This window comes from Microcaecilia unicolor, chromosome 3 (genome assembly GCF_901765095.1).
Source record: "Microcaecilia unicolor chromosome 3, aMicUni1.1, whole genome shotgun sequence".
NCBI lineage: Eukaryota > Metazoa > Chordata > Amphibia > Gymnophiona > Siphonopidae > Microcaecilia > Microcaecilia unicolor.
The window spans coordinates 83,433,366-83,455,249 of NC_044033.1; positions in this window are offsets into that span (position 1 = coordinate 83,433,366).

Below are 21,884 nucleotides of genomic sequence, written 5' to 3' on the forward strand. Positions count from 1 at the left end.
TCTGTAGCTGGTGGGGCTGCCACACCCTGAACACAACCTGTCAGTTATTGTCAGGCTTGGTATGCTCAAGTCAGAAAACAAAAGTGGCTTACATTATCCAGGTCACAATCATTAGACATAAGCTGTAGCAGCACATGTTGGGGTCCTGTTCATCCTTCCCTGGGACTCCTTAACCTCAGTCTGGTCCTAACTTTTATACTTCCTGGGTCTGACTCTACCCCTCCCGGCACAGAACAAGCAACCTTAAGGTGGCTCAGGCTTTCTGAGGGATCCTTCTTAAGGATGAGGGCAGTGTTCTGTATATCCCCTCACATGCCCTCCCCCTTAGCTCAACCCTACCCAGTTTGTTTATTTATTTATTTATTCATTTTTATATCCCACAATTATCCAAAAACAAGTTTCGGTTCAATCTAGCTTACAATTACAATTATCAGTTAGGGGAAAATACAGTATTGTTTTATACTTACAAGCAGTATAGAACATTTGTAGCACATATGCGTGGGATAAGCATAAAGGAATCCTGTGCAGAAGGAATGGATCCTCAGGAGCTTAGTCAAGATTGGGAGGCGGGGCTGGTGGTTGGGAGGCAGGGATAGTGCTGGGCAGACTTATAAGGTCTGTGCCAGAGCCGGTGGTGGGAAGCGGGACTGGTGGTTGGGAGGCAGGGATAGTGCTGGGCAGACTTATACGGTCTGTGCCAGAGCCGGTGGTGGGAGGCGGGGCTGGTGGTTGGGAGGCGGGGATAGTGCTGGGCAGACTTATACGATCTGTGCCAGAGCCAGTGGTTGGGAGGCGGGGCTGGTGGTTGGGAGGCGGGGATAGTGCTGGGCAGACTTATACGGTCTGTGCCCTGAAGAGCACAGGTACAAATCAAAGTAGGGTATACACAAAAAGTAGCACATATGAGTTATCTTGTTGGGCAGACTGGATGGACCGTGCAGGTCTTTTTCTGCCATCATCTACTATGTATGTTACTATGTTACTATATGATCAACCATAAAATTTCTTTAAAAGATAGTTTTTAATTCTTTTCTGAACTGAAGATAGTTGGTAATGCTTCTTATGACCTTGGGAATTGAATTCCACCATGTGGAACCCAAATAACTGAATCCAGCCATATAAATGGATTTGTATATCATGTTTCTGCAGTTGGGTAGATGGAGTAGTAAATAGCCTCTGGTTCCTGGACTTGCATTTCGTGGTGATAGTTCTATCAGGTCTAATATGTAATCAGGAGACATGCCAAACAATATTTTGAAAATGAGAGTGCTAGTTTTAAAACATATTCTAGCCTTTATTGGAAGCCAGTGTAACATAGCAAACAGTGGGGTTACTCTTTCATATTTTGACTTTTTAAAAATCAGTCTTGCTGCCAGGTTTTGAATGGTCTGGAGCGAATTTAGTGTGTTGTCTTTGCATCCTACATATGCTGCATTACAATAGACTAGATGGGACATTATCAACGATTGTACTATTAGGCGGAATGATTGGGAAAGTAGTCTCTTATTCTTCTCAATTTCCATAATGTTTTTGAAGCTCTTTGATATGACTGATGAGACTTGATTCTCAAGAGTCAGATGTTTATCGAGAATAATTCCTAATGTTTTTAGTTGTGGTTCATTTGGATATGTTTTTTGGTCGATTGTGAAGTTTTGGTACGAAATGGGATTGTACGAGCTAGATAGGACCAGGAATTTGGTTTTATCTCTATTTAAGTTTGAAAGTTGTGGCCCAATTTTCCATGAAGTCCAGACCTTTTTTAACCTTATCCAATATCTCTGTGATGTTCTTATTACAAGGTACATAGATGGTGACATTGTCAGCATATATAAATGGATTAAATCCCATTTGCTCCAATTTCTTGCCGAGTGGGGCCATCATAACATTAAACAATATAGGTGATATTGAGGAACCTTGTGGCACCCCACACTCAGAGATCCAAGAGGCAGAGAATTGGTTGGACATCTTTACTTTATATGATATGGTCCTTAAGAAACCGTTAAACCAGGTTACTACTACAACACTACTTCCTATGTCTAGCGGGTCATTAGTGTTGTGTGGTCTACTACATCGAAAGTTGAGCTCCTGCTATATCAGGTCCACCTCCCGAAACAAAAACTCAGCTGAATTTTGGGCACATCACAGGAGCCACAGTGGTAGGCAGTGGGGCACAGGTCTGTCCCCTTCACCAGTTCCACTCTCTTCCTCCGTTACATCATATCCATCAGTCAGACAGGAAAATGTGGGAGGGAGGTTCAGGAAGCCAAATTTAAGCTCTTAGGTAGAAAGCTGCAGTCCAGATCCTCCAGGGTAGCATTTTCAGAAATGTTCTCCATTCCACGCACAAGACCCAAAAGGCAGGGAGAACTCCAAAGTCTCAATGTATGGTGGAGATGATGGTGCAGAGATGAGAGATTTAGATTTGTTAGGAACTGGGCAACATTCTGGGAAAAGGGAAGACTGTTCTGAAAGGATGGGCTCCACCTTAACCAGGCTGCTGGTGCTAACTTTTAAAAAGGAAATAGAGCAGCTTTTAAACTAGAATGGGGGGGGGGGGGGGGGGGGGGGGGAAGTGTCGCACAGGAGTGCATGGTTTGGTGTGGAGTATCCTTGAAGGATACTATTGAAACAGGACATTTAGGGAATCCCAACAGAGAGGTTTCAACAATGCTGAAAGTAAGCCAGATGTGCTTAATGAAAGAGCAGGATAAAGGATGCACATTATGCAAAGGAAAAAAACACAATTTGAAGTGCCTGTATATAAATGCTAGAAGCCTAAAAAATGAGATAGGAGAGTTACAGTATATAACACTAAATGATGAGGTAGATATAATAGGTATCTCAGAGACTTGGTGGAAAGAGGACAATCAATGGGACACAATGTTAACAGGCTACAAATTGTATCGCAATGATAGAGAGGATCAAATTGGAGGAGGGGTTGTGCTATATGTTAAAGAGGGAATTGAGTCAAATAAAATAAACATTCCACATGAAACAGATAGCAACATGGAATCATTTTGGATAGAAATTCCATGTGTGAAGGGAAGGAGCCCTATTCTTATAGGGCTGTACTACCATCCGCCGGGTTAGAACTAATAGACAAATGAAGAAATGTTTACAGAGATTTGGAAAGTTGGCAAATTGGGCAATACTATAATAATGGGAGATTTCAATTACCCCAATATTGACTGGATAAATGTTATATCAGGGAGCGCCAGGGAGATAAAATTTCTAGATGATTCATAGAGCAACTGGTCCAGGAATCAACAAGAGGAGGAGCCATTTTGGATCTGGTCCTTGGTGGCATGCAGGGCATAGTGCAAGAGGTGTCGGTGTTGGGTCCCCTTGGAAACAGTGATCATAACATGATGAAGTTTGAGCTACTATCTGGGATGAACCCGCAAAGGAAATCTACTGTAGCTGTATTTCATTTTCGAAAGGGTGAATATAATAAAATGATGAGATTGGCTAAAAAAAAAGCTAAAAGGATTGGCTGCTAAGGTTAGGACACTAACCAGCTTATTTTCGAAAGAGAAAAACGCCTATAGTGCGACCTAAATCGAGAGATAGACGTTTATCTCGCAAAGGAGCCCAAATCGGTATAATCGAAAGCCAATTTGGGGCGTTTCCAACTGCACTCCGTCGCGGAAACGAATAAAGTTGATGGGGGCGTGTCAGAGGCGTGGTGGAGGCGGAACTGGGGCGTGGTTATTGGCCGAGGAGAGATGGGCGTCTTTAGCTGATAATCGAAAAAAAAAAAGTTGTTTTTACCATGATTTTGGGTCACTTTTTTTTGACCCTTTTTTTCACGAACAAGTCCCAAAAAAGTGCCCCAACTGCCCAGATGACCACTGGAGGGAATCGGGGATGACCTCCCCGGACTCCCCCAGTGGTCACTAACTCCCTCCCACCAAAAAAAACCTCACCTTCTAGTTTCCTGAGGGGATTGCTTCATGAAAACTGACGCTAATGTCTCAAATGCAAACTCTTTACTCAACATGATATCTAAAAACCCAAACAAGTAAAATTAATTATATGTCCATTCATAAAGGTTAGTACCTCAATTTACACCCTGTGTAGCCTTGGAGGAGGGAGGTCTTCTAAAAGGAGAACATCACTCTGGTGCAGCTGGAAATAATCCTGTAGACAGGACCAGCCCACCAGGGGATATAATATCTTCTCGTACCGAGGATGTGATTCCAGGAGCTTCTGCCCAGGAGGGAAGGGTTAGGATGGCTGTTGTATTTGGTGATTTGATTATTAGGCATGTAGATAGCTGGGTGGCTGGTGGACATGAGGATCGCCTGGTCACTTGCCTGCCTGGTGCGAAGGTGGTGGACGCGTCACCTAGATAGGATTTTAGATAGTGCTGGGGAGGAGCCGGCTGTCTTCATACATGTGGGTACCAATGACATAGGAAAATGTGGGAGAGAAGTTCTGAAAGCCAAATTTAGGCTCGTAGGTAGAAAGCTCAAATCCAGAACCTCTAGGGTAGCTTTTTCTGAAGTGCTCCCTGTTCCATGCGCAGGGCCCAAGAGACAGATAGAGCTCCGGAGTCTCAATGCTTGGATGAGGCGATGGTGCAGGCAGGAGAGTTTTAGATTTGTAAGGAACTGAGCAACATCCTGAGGAAGGGGGAACCTATTCTGGAATGATGGGCTCCACCTTAACCAAGGTGGGACCAGGCTGCTGGCATCGGCATTTTAAAAGGAGATAGAGCTGCTTTTAAACCAGAACCTAGGGGAAGGCCGACAGTCATTCAAAAGTGCATGGTTCAGAAAAAGGTATTTTTCAAAGATATCACCAAAATAGGGAGGATTGGGTATCACGATAGCGAGGTTTCAATAGAGACCATGGTAGACCAGCAAAAGCAGACAAAAGATTGCAAATTAGCACTGCCAACTGCTGAGCAAGATGTAAATAGGAACAACAAACATAATTTGAAATGTCTATATGCGAAATGCCAGAAGCCTAAGAAATAAAATTAAAAATTAGATATAATAGGCATCTCTGAGACCTGGTGGAAGGAGGATAACCAGTGAGACAGTGTTATACCAGGTACAAATAATATCATAGTGATAGGGTGGATCAAATTGGTGGAGGGGTAGCATTGTATGTTAAGGAGGACCTTGAATCAAATAGATTGAAAATTCTGCAGGAAACAAAACACATCTTGGAATCCCTATGGATTGAAATTCCATGTGTAAAGGTGCAAAAGGATAGTGATAGGAGTGTACTACCATCCACCTGGTCAGGGTTAACAGACAGATGTAGAAATGTTATCAGAAATTAGGGAGGCTAACAAACTGGAGAACACAATAATAATGGGTGATTTCAATTACCTCCATATTGACTGGGTAAATGTAACATCAAGGCATGCTAGGGAGGTAAAATTCTTTGATGAAACCAAAGACTGCTTTATGGAGCACCTGGTACAGGAGCCAACAAGAGGAGGAAAAATTCTAGGCCTAGTCCTTAGTGGAGCGCATGTTCTGGTGCCAGAGGTAATGGTGCTGGGGCCGCTTGATAACAGTGATCATAATATACATACAGGAAATCCAAAATGTTAGCATTTAACTTTCAAAAAGGAGACTATGTTAATATGAGAACGGTGAAAAAAAAAATTAGAGGAGCAGCTGTGAAAGTCAACTATTTACATCAGGCATGGATGCTGTTCAAAAATACCATCCTGGAAGCACAGGCCAAATATATTTCATGTATTAAAAAAGGAGGAAGGAAGACCAAATGACAGCAGTGGCTTAGTTACATGGGGCCATGGGGGCCAGGGCCCCCAAAAATTTCCTCTGGGCCCCTGGTTTTGCTGGCGGGGGTCCCTCATCCCCATCAGCTGAAGCGTTGTCTAGTGCCAGTCTCCGGTACTGCCGCGTTGCCTGCCCCTCTCTGTCTTCCCTCACGTCCGGCATGCTCCTTTTAGTGAAACTGAGCATGTAGGACGTGAGGGGAAGACAGAGCAGATTTGGACGTCTTTGTTTTTTGGCCATTTTTGGGAAAAAATAAACTTCCAAGTGTAAAACATCCAAAATCAAGCCATTGGGACGTAGGAGGAGCCAGCATTTTTAGTAGACTGGTCGCCCTGACATCCCAGGATAGCAATAGGGCACCATAGGGGGCACTGCAGTGGACTTCATAAAATGCTCCCAGGTACACATCTCACCATTGCTCCCTTACCTTGTCTGCTGAGCCCCCCCAAACCCACCCCAAACCCACTACCCCCAACTGTACACCACTACCATAGCCCTTATGGATGAAGGGGGCACCTATATATAGGTATAGTGGGTTTCTGGTGAGTTTTGGAGGGCTCACAGTTTCCTCCACAATTGTAACAGGTAGGGAGAGGTAGGGGGCTGGGTCCACCTGTCTGCAGTGCACTGCACCCACTACTAGACTACTCCAGGGACCTGCATGATATTCTGATGAACCTGAGTATAACATCTGAGGGTGGCACAGAGTCTGGCAAGTAATGTTCTTAATCACAATTTTTGGGGGTGGGAGGGGGTTAGTGACCACTGGGGGAGTCAGGGGAGGTCATCCCCGATTCCCTCAAGTGGTCATCTGGTCATTTGGGGCACCTTCTTGTGCCTTATTCATAATAAAAACAGGTCTAGCTTAAAACGTTGAAGTTTTAGTCCTGGACGTTTTTGCTTTTTTCCATTATGCCCAGAATCATTGGACTATAAGGCATGGGCCCGACGCAACATCATATGACCCAAAAAAACTCCACACTTAGTTGAATGTCCAAAAAATCAAAGATAATCCAATGTCTATATCCAAAGTAGTGAGATCACAGAATAAACCGATCTCTCCCAAATACTTTACAGTTTACAAGTCAGTGCTCTGGTGAAGCTACCGATCACTTATCTTAATCATATCACACTGGTGTTATACTCTCAATCTGTAGCTTCAGTCGTAACCCAACAGGGGGTCCCTGTTTCACTAATGCTGCTTCAGGGGTTTCACTCGCTTGTAAAATTTAAATTTCTGTAGTCTCGTCTGCTACCGTTGCAAGACATCTACACACTTCTGTGTCTCATTTGCTGCACTCCGAAGCCCCCATGGTTACTCACTGTGAAACAGCTAAACATGTGTTTGAAAATTTAAGATGCACAGTCCTGGAGCAATTGTAACCCACACAGAGAAGGGGAGATTTGAGCCGTCGACTGCAGCAAATTGAACAGAAATGGATTTTTTATTTCAACACGACAGAATTGGATGGATTGAATATTAAAGTTGAATGGGCAGCATTTTTTTAAATTGTTTTTGACAATTTCTGACTGTGTGGGTTTTTTTTTTTTTGCAGTGATTCCTGGATTGGTGGAAGTGAGTCGGACGAGTGATTGGCTGTTTTGAAAGATGACAAATTTCTTTACGCTCCTCAGTGATTGGCTTTGAGAGAAGGTGGGAGCTTATGTCATTAATGAATAAATTGATGGCACATGATAGTTAGTTACCGGCTTGCCTTCAGAGTGCAGCAAATGAGACACAGAAGTATGTAGAGGTCTTGCAACGGTAGCAGACAAGACTACAGAAATTAAAATTTTACAAGCGAGTGAAACCCCTGAAGCAGCATTAGCGAAATAGGGACCCCCTTACGACTGAAGCTACAGACTGAGAGTATAACACCAGTGTGGTGTGATTAAGATAAGTGATCGGTAGCTTCACCAAAGCACTAACTTGTAAACTGTAATGTATTTGGGATAGATCGGTTTATTCTGTGATCTCACTACTTTGGATATAGACATTGGGTTATCTTTGATGTTTTTGGACATTCAACTAAATGTGGAGTTTTTTTGGGTCATATGATGTTGTGTCGGGCCCATGCCTTATAGTCCGATGATTCTGGGCTGGCTGGGTGGCGTTACTGATTCCTCTTTTTTCTCCACTTTAGGTGTTGAGTGCTTCTGATTCAACTCAGAGTGATACTAGTCTCTATATCCATTGTGGTACACAGCGAGTGTAAAGCTGTGATTTTTGAGTTTCAAATTGATTATTGGCAAGCTTGAGTGTATTCATAGTCATATAACTTTATTACAGGCCATTTACCTGTGTAAACTGGCACATATGGGCAAAAATGGCTTTATAAAATGACCCTGTCTGAAAGCACTTCCCTTGATTCTCTTCAGGTGCAGCCTGGCAGGCTACTGTTCTGGTATCTTCTGCTTGTGTCCTTGTTCTTCTTCTTGGGCCTCTGGGTGAATATCCAACTCTCCTCTTTCTGTAAGTCATTAGACAGCACATATTGCAAAACAGTTAACACTTACTCCTTTCATAAATACCTAGAAATTGATGTGCCAAAGGATATTTTCTCAGAAGTAACAAAATACTCATCACCTTTTCAAATACCTCTGCCTTGGAAGTATACAAAAATTACGCAAAATTCAAACTCAAAAAGTACAAAAATGACTAGTTCCTCTTCCTATCTTTTTGTTCTATACTAGAGTTTGATCCTTCATAGATCAGAATGACACCAGTGGGTTGAAGATGGTAGCTAGGAGGAAGAAACTTTTTTTTCCTGCAGTTTAACAGGGTGCACCTCCAAACTCTTCTGAAATTTTCTTTACCAACTTGAATCTTCAGGTAGTCCCTGATGGGTATCTCTAGACCTCTTGCTATAAAACACTTGCTGAATCCAGCTGGACATCCAGCAATCCCCAGACCCTGTCTAGTCTGCACCCCTTTTTTCTGCTTAGGCCAAGCCAGTTTGGGACACCTCTCCCTGGTTCAAAACCTAGCTGGACATGAATAGAAGCAACTCCCTTCTACATAAATCAGTATACACCAGCATTTATCTGTATTTAAAAGGGATGGAGTTAGGGACAGGCCAGCAAAAGAGTTATCTAGAAAGTTGTAATTTGTGTTGAAGTGACAATGTAGCCACCGTTTACATGTATATTCAGCGGCACTATTTAAACATGCAGCAACACTGGATGCATGAATAAAGTATGGCTGAAAATCAGGCCCACAGAATATGCCAGCAGAAAAGGACCCGAAGGCCTATCCAGTCTTCCCATCTTCAACTCCTCCTATTAGAACCCCTCCTCCTTCTGTAAAAGAACCACTGTGCTGTGTATCTCTACATAAGCAATGCAAAACACCATAACCACAGCAACAGAGCTCATGGGAAAAATGATAATTCAACACAGAATTAGTGAATATGGCAACAATAAGACATAATTTAGATTGTACACAGTTGATGTCTGTGATCACAGTTCTGTATTTGGTCTAGCAGTTACGGTATACCGGTACTAACTCATAGAGATTAGCAATACTCAGGTGTCTTAACCCATATTTGCATTCCCTTATCTGCTAACTGTAAGGGAGGGGAAGGGGGAGGCTGAAGATGTTAATCCTTATACAGAAAGGCATCAATAGGTTGGAGATACTATCCAGGAGGAAGAAACTTTTTTCCTTACTGTTGTGTTTGTTCACCTGATATCCAACCAGAGCTCATGAGTCCAGTAACCTCTTTCCACTTCACAATCTAAAGACCTTGAAGCAAATGAACCTTGAAGACTAATAGAACCATTAGTGCAACCAATGATGCTGAACTGCGTAACACCTGGCAGTGGAGTCTCTTAACCTGGAGAGAGATCTTAGATAATAAAATGAACCAGAATGCACTGCATACATCTATCGAGTCTATCATTTTGGAGTAACGTCATGGGCCGTGGACTGTCATATATATATATATATATATATATATATATATATATAGAGAGAGAGAGAGAGAGAGAGAGAGAGAGAGAGAGAGAGAGAGAGAGAGAGAGAGAGATTTAGGATCCAGTTCACAACTATTATTTTATTTACAATTTCATGATATACTGCCTAGTGCACAAAGTGCTGCTAGGTGGTTTACAATTGTGAAACAAAATAAATAAAAGGCAGAAAGGAACTTTAGTGTAACCCCACTGTTTAGTAAGCCGCGCTAGTGGCTGCCGTGCTGCCGTATGGCAATGCCAACACAGCCCATTGAAAGTGAATGGGTTGTGTCGGCATTATTGCACAGCAGCAGGGGATAATATTGAATTTAATTTATATTTCAATTTTTTATTGATGACAAAATGAGAAATATCCATCAATCAATGAATAAATGTACAATATGCAATAAAACATACATAGAACCAGAAACACGAGAGAAAGTGGCGTCAAACATTTTATAAATTTTATCCCCCTCCCTTTTCTGTAACATCAAACCACCCATTCTATGACCCCCCCCCCCTGCATCATCTATAAATTCCCCCCTTTCTTCCCCTAAAGCAAAATTAAGCCATCCTAGACAAAGGGAGCTCTGACTCTTATGGCTCTCCTTTGCCCAATTGTAAAATCGAAGCAACAAATTGTAGGTAGCAGTCCATAACCCTCCCACCCCCCCCCCCCCCCGCCCATCATTTCCCTTGAATTTCTATTCCGCTTAACCAGGATAGTTCTAGGCAGAGTACAATAAGAAGATCATGGCGTATATAAGGAAATCAAATTTTCAACACAGTAACAATCGCAGTATACAAAATAGGATACAGAATAATGGTGAAGGTAGGGTAGGAAAAATACATTAAACTCCAGAATGAAAAGGGGGAATTAGAAACAAATTTAAGCAGAAATGAAGAGTTTAGAATTGGGGGAAGAGGGCAGTGGAACGATGGGGAGCAGTGGGAAGCTACTGTATAGTCAATCGTCTACAGGCCTGTTGAAATAGCCATGTCTTGAGTAAGTTTTTCAATTATTTAAAAGAAAATTCAGTATGAATATTGGCAGGGAGGGAATTCCATAAATGTGGTCCCTGATAACAGAATGAAGTTTCACAGATTGTGTGATACCAAAAGCAAGAGGGAGGTGGCAGCTTGGGAGGAATGCAAAGTATGTCCTAGATCATAGGGTGTGAGTACGTTAGTAATACTTACTGGTTCATGGGGACGTCATCCCTTAAATACAAGAGTTAGAATTTTAAACTTTATCCTTGCATAGATGGGAAATCAGAGCTTGGGTTTGAGGAGTGGGGTCACATGTTGTATTACTATTTAGAGGCCAACCAAATTTTGGCTTTGGTTACGGTGACAAAACTGGCCCCAAATCCTTTTTCTGCCCAGTTTTGGTCAAAAGCTTTGGCCTTGGCTTTTGTTTCAGCCAAAACTGACCATGTGTTTTTGGTGGAAGCTGAAAATTTGTGCTTTGTCCTGTTTTGTCTCCCTCCCTCCTCCTCCCCTCTAAACAGGAGTTGCCTTTCCCCCCTGCCCACCTGTAGGTGCCCCCCCCTCAGGCCTACCTTACAATCCCTGGCAATCTAGGGGTGTAGTCAGTGCAGGAGTGATCCCCAGTTGCTCCTGCCCATGCTGGCTGCCATGACCTCTAATGGCAATCTCGCAAGACTGCTGCAAGTGATTACAGCATCCATTTTGAGAATAGAGCTGACATGGGCAAGAATGACTGGGGATCACTCCTGTCCTGACTACCCCACTAGACCACAAGGGATTGTAAGGTAGTCAGGGGGGAGGGGTAGCTACTCTTTGCATTCTTTTTTTCTTTTCTATAATGCGATTGCAAATAATGCAATAACATAGTAACATAGTAGATGACGGCAGAAAAAGACCTGCACGGTCCATCCAGTCTGCCCAACAAGATAACTCATATTTGCTGCTTTTTGTGTATACCCTACTTTGATTTGTACCTGTGCTCTTCAGGGCACAGACCGTATGAGTCTGCCCAGCACTATCCCCGCCTCCCAACCACCGGCTCTGGCACAGACCGTATAAGTCTGCCCAGCACTATTCTCACCTCCCAACCACCAGCCCTGCCTCCCAACCACCGGCTCTGGCACAGACCGTACAAGTCTGTCCAGCACTATCCCCGCCTCTCAACCACCAATCCCGCTTCCCACCACCGGCTCTGGCACAGACCGTATAAGTCTGCCCAGCACTATCCCCGCCCCCCAACCACCAGCCCCGCCTCCCGATCTTGACTAAGCTCCTGAGGATCCATTCCTTCGGCACAGGATTCCTTTATGCTTATCCCACGCATGTTTGAATTCCGTTACCGTTTTCATTTCCACCACCTCCCGCGGGAGGGCATTCCAAGCGTCAGTCGTTGTCAGACAGAGGGCAGGAAGGAGGTGCGGTCAGAGGCTCTGAGGAAAGGGAGCCAGGCCTGGTCCCTTCCCCAGCTATGCGGAGGGGGCCTGGGGAGAGAGGCCCAGGAAACTCCCAGGCTATGGGGCCTACAAGGCCGAAGGATCTGAAGGCCCGGCGGAGTAGCTCTCAGCCAGCCCCTCCTCCAGCACGAAGGGAGCGTAGTCCCCTGGACCGTAAAGCTTCCAGGGCCAGGGAGGATTGTGGATCTGGCGCCTCCTCCATGACCCAGCGGCGTCCAGGTAAGGAGCCTGAAGATCATGGGGGAGGAAGGAGGAAGGTTGAGGCCCTAAAGGTGCAGACCCAGAAGGAGCAAGGACAAGAAGGAATGGAGGTGGGGCAGGAGGCCCAGTTGGGATTTGAGGAAGCCGGCAGTGAAGAAGAGTGGTCAGAAGAAGGGGAGGAGGCCGGTGAGTGGGAGAAGATGGACCCAGGACAGTGTGCCAGAGAAACGGTGGAGCGGGTGAGGCACATCAAGTCTCTGGAGAAGGAAATAGAGGAGCTGGGGAAACGGTTGAAAATGACTAAAGCCATGAGTAGGCTGGCCCCAGCAGAGCATGGTCAAAAGTATAAGACTGAAGAAAAGCGCTTAACAAAGTTGCTGAAACAGAAGGAAAAAAGAATTGCTTGTTTAAAAACAGGCTCTGCAAATCCCTTGAGGGAGGTTTATGAGAATCAAGAGAGGATGCAGGCTGGTACATCTAAAACTATGAGCCAGGAGGTTTTTTCCCCAGCACAGGAATCTACCAGTTTAAGCTCAGGAACATTGTTTCACAAAAGGCAGTTGGTAACAGAGATTGTACAAAGTCCAAACAGTCAAAGTACATTGCAAACTATGAAAGCCCTGATGAGCCCAAGGGAAGAGGGAGTACTCAGGTTGGATACGGTTCCAGGAGAAGGGGGAGGGGCGGATTGTTTGGCCTCAGGTATTCCGGTAGAACAGAAAGGAAAAGACACAAAGTTACAACACTGTCATATTATTGAAACGGATGGAGACAGGCTTTTCACCCAGGACAATTGTTCAGTACCCACTAGTGGGGAAGAAGAACAGGGTGTGGAAAAAAGTATTGAACTTACCTGTATGGAGAGATTGCAAGAGAAGCAAAAGCCAGCAGGCTTCCAACTGCAGGAGCACTCCAAAGGTGCTCTGATTGAGGCAGCAGTTTCTGGTAATCAATTATCATCAGCTGTGCAGCTTGGCTCAGAGCAGGTCTGCCCGCGAGGTCAGGACGGACAGGAGGAAGAATCAGGAGAGGTCTCTGTTCAATCTGCAGTCAAGGTTGCAGGGGACCTGCTAGGGTATGGTTCCCAGGACATTGAGAATCAGCAGGAGAAAGAGGAGCTGGAACAGGAGTTGCATGGAATGGAGCAGGACATTGGACCAATTGCTCAGACCAGAGTAAGCTCTGAAAGTGCACTAATTTTTAAAGCTCCTGATGTCCCAGTTGAAGGTCTGGGTTTGAACTGGTTGAGGGGGGGCTGTGTGCGAGGGGAGGGTGGGGGGCGGGGGGAGGGTTTTGGTCAAGAGAGGGGTATGCTTTCTTGTCGGAAGGTGGGGGAGGGGGATGTGGGGAGCCGGGATTCGGAGGAAGGGAAGAAGGGTATGGGAGAAGTGAGGGGGGCGGGGGAGGGGCAGGGTGCTCTTTCCTTTGCGGCGGTGGTGAGGGGTGAGGGGGGAGGGGAGATGGGGGGGCGGCCAGTGTCTGTGGAGGGATCAAGGGGGAAAGGGGGGGAAGGGAGAGGGGCGGGGCAAATCCCCAAACGAAGGAATGTGGTGCAGATTAGATGGGTGGGGGAGGGGGCTATGCCTTCTCGGGAGACGGTTTTGAGGATGGTCATGGGTCTGGGGTTTGTGCCGGAGGACTTCTATGCCTGTATTCACCCAGTTAATTTGCCTGAGTACGATGTTAGCTTTCTAACGCAGAGGGGTATGGAAATCTTTTGGGAGAGGTATGAGGGGGTGAAAGGAAGGGGGGATTGGAGCAATTATGTGGTTATTCCTATTAGTAGACCTGACTTGGTGCAAGTCACTGTATTGGTACGAAACGAGTCCATTTCAGGGGCAGACCTGGCCTACTGGTTACAGCGGCATGCGGATTTGAGAACCCCGTTATCCAAACTCCCGGATCCAAGTAGGGTGTGGGCAGGGGGGTGGGGTGCTTGGGTTAAGCTAAGACAGGAAGGGCAAGTGGTCAAGCACATTCCTTCTGCGGCTTTTATTGGCCGGGACAGGATTCTCTGTTTTTACAAGGGACAGCCACGGCAGTGTTTCCGTTGCGGATCCTTTCGCCATTATAGTATGTCTTGCCCAGTACAACAGTGTGTAAAGTGCGGGAGTAAGGAGCACTATACAGAAAATTGTTCCTCTATCCGTTGCAATTTGTGCGGGGGTCTGGGGCATGCCTTTAGAGACTGCCCGAGGGCGCGTCATAATAGGAGGGATGAGGGCAGGGGGAATATGATTCGGGGAGAGGGGCAGGATCTAGGTCAGGGTTCTGGGGGTCTGGGGGTTGGGAGGGCTTGGGAGGAAGGGGGAGGAGAGGGAGGTTTGGGGGTACAGGGGAGGGGTGGTTTGCAGGGGGAAGAGGAGGGTTTACGGTTAGAGGAGGGCGGGGGTCTAAAGACTAGAGGGGGACAGGAGGAGGAGGGAAAGGGAGAGTGGGTTCAAGTGTCAAAATTAAAGAAACGGAAGGTTTCAAAGGGAAAGGGTTTGACATTACAGGGGTTGCCTGGGGTGGGGCAGGGGGGTAATCGATTTCAGATTTTGGAAGAAGAGGATGGGGGGGCAGAGATACAGGGGAAGGGGGATGATGGGGAGAAGGGACCTCAGGAAGAGGGAGGAGGGGAGAGGAGTCGGGGAAAGGATAAGGGGGAAAGGAGTCAAGGTAGGAAGGGAAGGGGTACCCATGACGAGGAGGGGGGGATGGAAGTGGAAGATGTTGAGGTTGGGGAGGAGGAGGGGGTTCCGGTAGGGAAGGGAGGGGGGGGTAAGAGGAGGATGGGGCAGGGGGTGGTTAGCCAGGAGCAAGCTCAAGGGGACGGTAGTGTAGAGGTAGGAAAGGAGGGGGAGGGGGTGCAGAGGGGAGAGGTTCAAGAGGGGAAGGTTGCAGGGGGGGATTCCGTAGGGTTTAAAAAGAAGAAAGGGAGGAAGAAAGGTATGAGGGAGGGGGGAGGGGAAGGTTGGGATCAGGATACAAGGATACGGGACTGGGCGGCAGAGATAGGGGATAATGGAGAGGAGGATTACATTCTGGGTAGCAGGTTGCCACAGAGAGTAGATAGTATGCAAAGGAAGGAGGAGAGTGAGGAGTTGCATGAGTCCTAATGGGGGGTATGGCAGGGCTTCTTCTGACGTTCGCCACCCTAAATGTGGCGAGTGTGGCTTCCCAGAGAGCTCAGTGTTTGGCCTATGAGTGCTTTTCTCAGGTTAAGGCCGATTGTTTTCTGCTTCAGGAAACGCGTTTGCAGAACCTGGAGCAGCTGAGAAGGGCGCGCAGGGATTGGAGATGGGGACCCTCGGTGTGGGGGCTGGCAGGGGAAAGATATGGGGGAGTGGGGATTTTATTTAAGACACATAAGGTGGAAATTCAGCGTGTGATGGAACTCGGGGTGGGGAGGTGTTTAGTGGTAGACGTATTATGGCAGGGTATGGCGTTGCGAATTATTAATCTTTATGGGCCGCAGACTAGGAAGGAGCGCAGTTTGTTATTAGGGAAGATCAGGCCTTACTTGTTTACTGCACGCCAGGTAATTTGGGGGGGAGATTTCAATTTAATTCTTAGGAAACAGGATAGTGGGGGTACTAAGGTACAGGTGACATATGATGGGGTGCGCTTGCTCGGGATCATGAAAGAGGGGGGGCTGATAGATGTTCACATAGAACATTTCCCAGATGAGGATGGATTCACGTTTAGCAGGGGGAGATGTAGGAGCCGAATTGATCGGTTTTTGGTTCATAGAGGGGTATGCCAGCGGGGGCCTCGCCTGCTGGACGTGGATTTTTCCGACCATAAACTGCTTCTTGTGGAAGTAGGGGGGTCGGCGGCTCATAGGATAGGTAGGGGGTTGTGGAGGATGAATTTAAGATGGGTCCAGGATGAGGAGGCTCAAAAGAAATATTTGAATTTTTTAGAAGACCAGTTATCCTTACGGGGGATCTTTCCCTCCAGAGGAGAATGGTGGGAGGTGGTGAAAAAACGGACGCGTTTCCTTTTCATGGGACAGGCACGGAGGAGGGGAAGGGAAAGGACACGTTTGGGGATGGCCTTGAAGCAAAGGAAGGATTATTTGATTTCCAAGGGAGGGAGGAAAGAGGATATCCAAGAATTACAGTCTCTGTTAGAGAAGACTCAATACGATCGGTATTCCTCTTTAGTTTATGAGAGGGACTTTGGTAAATTGATTAGCCCAGATCCCTTCGTTTGTTGTAGGGAAAGAAGAGAGCATAGGGTGGTGGAGGGTTTTAGGGATACTAGGGGGGTGATGCAGGATTCCAAAGAGGGAATATTGAAGGTGGTGGAAGAGCACTTCAGGGGTTTTTTTTCGGATCAGCACTTGGATGGGGGGAGGATGGATCAGTATGTGGAAGGGACTCCGGGGGTGGGGAATTGGGGGTCTCATCTCCAGGCCCTTTCGTGCCCCTGGACACTGCAGGAGGTTGAGGAGGCTATAGGGGCCCTGAGAAAGAGGACATCTCCGGGGCCGGACGGGCTGCCGGCAGAATTCTATCATACGTTTCGCAGGCGCCTGGCTCCGATTTTATTGGATCTCTGGGAAGAGGCACGTCAGAGGGGGTCTCTTCCAAAATCCTTGTTGGAGTCTGCATTGATTTTGTTAAGTAAGGGCAAAGATCCGCAGCTGTTAACTAACTGGAGGCCTATTGCGCTACTAAACTGTGATCGTAAGATCTTTGCGCAGATGCTCTTCAAGCGTATGCGGCAATTCTCGGGGGACTTGTTGGCAGCCTCACAGGCTTGTGGGGTGCCGGGTAGAGGGGTTCTGGAGGCTGCGGCATGGGTGAGGGAAGGTTTAGAGCGGAGTCGGGAGGAGGGGACAGGGTGGCTGATGGTGGCGCTTGACCAAGAAAAAGCCTTTGACAGGGTCCAATGGGGATTTCTCTGGCGGGTTTTAGAGTATTACGGGTTCCCTAGGGATTGGGTGGCACAATTACGGTTGTTATATTCTCATGCACATGCATTTCCATTGATCAATGGGTGGAAAGGGGGGGAATTTGAGCTGACGGCAGGGGTTCGGCAAGGGTGCCCTTTAAGCCCTTTGCTGTATGCATTTTCTATAGACCCTTTTATTAGGCGTCTGGAGCAGGGTGGGGTGGGAGGATTGAGGGGGGTGGAGGTAAGCACGGGAGAACAGTTGCGGGTGGTGGCATACGCAGACGATATTACTGTGTGGGTGGCAAACAAAGCAGAAGGGGATAAACTTTTGGAGTTCATCCACGATTTCGCAGGGGATACAGGGTCACGGGTGAATATCCACAAATGCAACAGTTTGTGGTTGGGGCCAGTAGGGGAGCAGTTTGAATTAGGAGGGGGTTTCCCGGGGGTGGTGGATAGAATGAGGGTTTTGGGGATTTACTTTGAGATAGGAGATTATGCTAAATTCAACTGGGACCGTTGTCTTCAGGAAGCAAAGGGGCGGGTGGACAGGTGGAAGAGGTGGAAAATGTCCATGGAAGATCGGGTGAAACTCATCAAGACCCATTTGGTGCCCCTCTTTTTGTTCATCAGCTACATTTGTTTGGTACCTGAAAAGTGCTATGCCTCGTTGTATAGCATTTTCTTCCAGCTGCTGTGGGGCAATCGGTTGAATCCAGTCAAACGAAACACCACATATCTATCTAGGAAGGAGGGGGGGGGTAGGGATGATCAATCCGGTTTTGTTTTTTAGTTCTTTGTTTGTGCACTTTAATCTAGGGAGAGCGGTGGGTCAGGCTCCTCCAGGGTGGGCGAGTAGTGTGCTGGGGTGGTGGGAGAGGGTTTGGGTGGGGTGGAGGAGAGGGGAGAGGGTAGGGGTATTGCGGAAAGGGGCTCCGGAAAGGGTAGGGTACTATAAAACGTTAGTAAAATTAGTTCGGGTCTGGGGGATTCTAGTGGGGGAGATTAGGGATGGGAAGAGAGGGATCTGGGTGGAGAGAGTGCGCTCCCAGATGTTCTCTTCCCCTCTGGTACTTAGGGATGCTCCCAGGGAAGTGCTGAGGCAAGGGCTACGGAATATCAATTCGGAGAGGATTCCGGCTAAATATCGGGACATTGCCTGGCTGTCCCTACACGGCAAATTATATGTCAGAGAGAATCTGAGAGATAGGAAGATCCAGGACAGGAATTGTCCAAGGGGGGAATGTGTGGGGAAGTTAGAAACCATGGACCACTTTTTGAAGGACTGTCCCTTTTCCCGAGGGGTGGGTGACAGGGTTTCTGCTCTCCTCCAGATCCCCACGTTCCGTTCCTATACGTATGCGGACTGGGTGTATGGATATCGATTCAAGAGAGGTCAGCTGGATCCGGGGACGGGGTTCTTGATTTCGCTCATTCTCCGGTTCTGTCTTTGGATGGCTCGTTGCCGGGTATCCCTGCACCAAGAAGATCGATCCATTGAACAGGTCAGTTGGGATGTGGTGCGGGCTGTACAGCAAGTGGCGCAATGGGAAAGAGTGGAGAGGGATTCACAGATGGTGTCCTTGTGGTGGAAGCATGTGAGGTTAAAGGCCTTATGAATATAGTTACTGTGATGTTGTGTTGGTTGTAATTTTAGGGGGGGAATAAGGGGGGGAAAAGGGAGGGGGAGGGGTGTATATATGTATAGGGGAAGAAGGGATTGTTTTGGTGATAGAATGGTTTGTGTGAGGCATGTGAATATTGGTATTTATATGATTTCTGTATTTTTGTTATTCGTTGCTGTAAATAAAGAAATCTCCAAGCATCCACTACTCTCTCCGTGAAAAAATACTTCCTGACATTTTTCTTGAGTCTGCCCCCCTTCAATCTCATTTCATGTCCTCTCGTTCTACCATCTTCCCATCTCCGGAAAAGGTTCGTTTGCGGATTAATACCTTTCAAATATTTGAACATCTGTATCATATCACCCCTGTTTCTCCTTTCCTCCAGAGTATACATGTTTAGTTCAACAAGTCTCTCCTCATACGTCTTGTAACGCAAATCCCATACCATTCTCATAGCTTTTCTTTGCACCGCTTCAATTCTTTTTACCCTTGCATAGGTGGGAAATCAGAGCTTGGGTTTGAGGAGTGGGGTCAATGTAAACCAGTGTCTAGACTCTTTTACCTTATTATAGTAATAATCTATATCATGCTTATCTTTCGTCAGTTTTATAACTAAATACAAAACGGCAAACATCTCAATGCTACTTTCTCTTGTTACTTATGCACAGTTTTGGTAAGCATAGAAAACAGGTAATCATAATTTTTTAAAAATATCTTCTCACAAAGATCCTGTTTCAGAGGGTATTTAACTACACCTGCATTGACTTGGGAACCTAAATGTGCCAGACTTCTTGTGAAGTCCTTGTTAAAATGGCTTTCCCAGTTGTCAGTCTGTGCTTGTAATTTCTGGGACTGGAGGGTAATAATCTCCTGTGGGTTTAGCAGAGGACTACTGACTGCAAGCTCTGACTATACCCAGTAGGCCTCATTGGTTCACATTCACACAATCAAACTTTAGTTTTCAGTTTCGGTTTTGGCTTTGGCCAAAACCTGGTGATAAGTTTCGATTCCAGTTTCGATCTTGGCCAAAAGTGTTTAGACAGTTTTGGTAGCATTTTCGGTTTTGTCCCATTTATGTGTTCCGTAATTTTCTTCTTTATAATAGTTTCCATTCTTTTACCTGGCACTGATGTCAGGCTTACCGGTCTGTAATTTCCCAGATCACCCTTGGAACCCTTTTTAGAAATTGGCGGTACATTGGCCACCCTCCTATCTTCAGCAACTACGGATTATGTTAATGACAGGTTATATATTACTAACAGCAGATCGGCAATTTCATGCTTGAGTTCTTTGAGTACCCTTGGATATATGTCATCTGGTCCAAGTGATTTACTACTCTTTAATTTGTCGATTTGGCTCAGTACATCTTCCAGGTTCAAGGAGATTTCTTTCAGTTCCTCCACATCATTATCCTTGAAAACTATTTCCGGTACAGGTAGATCTCTTACCTCTTCTTCCGTAAAGACCAAAGCAAAGAATTCATTCAGTTTCTCAGCTACAGCTTTGTCCTCGCTGAGTGCCCCTTTTGTTCCTTCGTGATCTAACAGTCCCACGGATTCCTTCACAGGCTTTCTGCTTCTGATGTACCTGAAAAAGTTGTTTTTGTGAGTTTTAGCCTCTGTGGCAAGTTTCTCATCATATTCTCTTTTAGCCTTCTTTATCAATGCTTTGCATCTGACTTCCTAGTCAGATGCTAAGCAGGCTTTGTCTAATTTGTTTCCCATACAATCTTTCTAATTTAGAGTTTTTTGCAAATATGTATTGATATATTTTTATATCTTTGTGTATATGTCATTTAAAATATTGTCGTGTTTTAATCGATATTCATAATACCATTTTATTTATATCATTTCAGTTAATTTAATTTATGTTCATTTATGTGTGTTTACAGGCATATTACACTGAAACACAGTTGTGTTGGATCATCATTTTAATAAACAGTTGTGATTTCACCCTTTCCTCTTGGTTGGTTTCACTCACTGCATTCCTTCTATGTGAGTTTGTAAATTGCCTCAAATTTTATGATAGGTGGCGTAAAATTAATAAAAGCATTTATCCATGAAATTACATCCTTAAGGGGTCCTTTTACTAAGGTGAGCTGAAAAATTGCCTGCAGTAGTGTAGACATGTGTTTCGGGAGCGCGCAGAATCATTTTTTAGCCGTTTTAAAATGTTTCCCGAAAATGGACGTGCGGCAAGATGAAAATTGCCACACATTCATTTTGGGTCTGAGACCTTACTGCCAGCCATTGACCTAGTGGTAAAGTCTCATGCGGTAACCAGGCAGTAATGACCTACGTGTGCCAAATGCCACTTGGCGCGCATAGCTGACGCACGCCAGAAAATAAAAAAATATTTTTTGGGCACGCATAGCGGACACATGCCAAAAATGAAATTACTACAAGGGCCATGCAGTAGCCGTGTGGTAACTCCATTTTGGTGCGCATTGGGCTACACTCCTAGTGCTGATATGCATTTAGGGACAAACATTTTGAAGATTTTGTTCCATTTTACCACAGGTGAAAATAGAATTAACTCACATAAGCCAGTTTTATGCAGGAAAATGAGCTTCCAGCTGCCTAAAAGGTATGCACAGGCTTTCGTAACAAGTACAAACTTGACTGAATAAAAAAAAGGAAGTTCTGGGATGTGTATGTGATGTACATGGCATGGTTGCTTTACATTCTTAAAAAGTTTATCACTAATATGTCAAAGTTTACACCCTTGTTATATAGGGTTACTAGATGGCTCCAGGTCATTGGAAACAGGCTCAGCCAGTCATGGTTTTAGCCCTTCAGCATGCAGGAACCAACTTAGTTTTGATTTTCAGTTGATTCCCACTGTACCTCCATGCATATTAAAGAGCGAAGACAGAACTGGATCAGCTGTTTGTCAACATTCATTTAGTAGCCCAACTATGTTGGATTACTCATATAGATATGCCCGTATTTAGCCACAACAACCTAATATTCAAACACAGTTTAGGCAAATGTGTCCTGCTCTAAATCAGT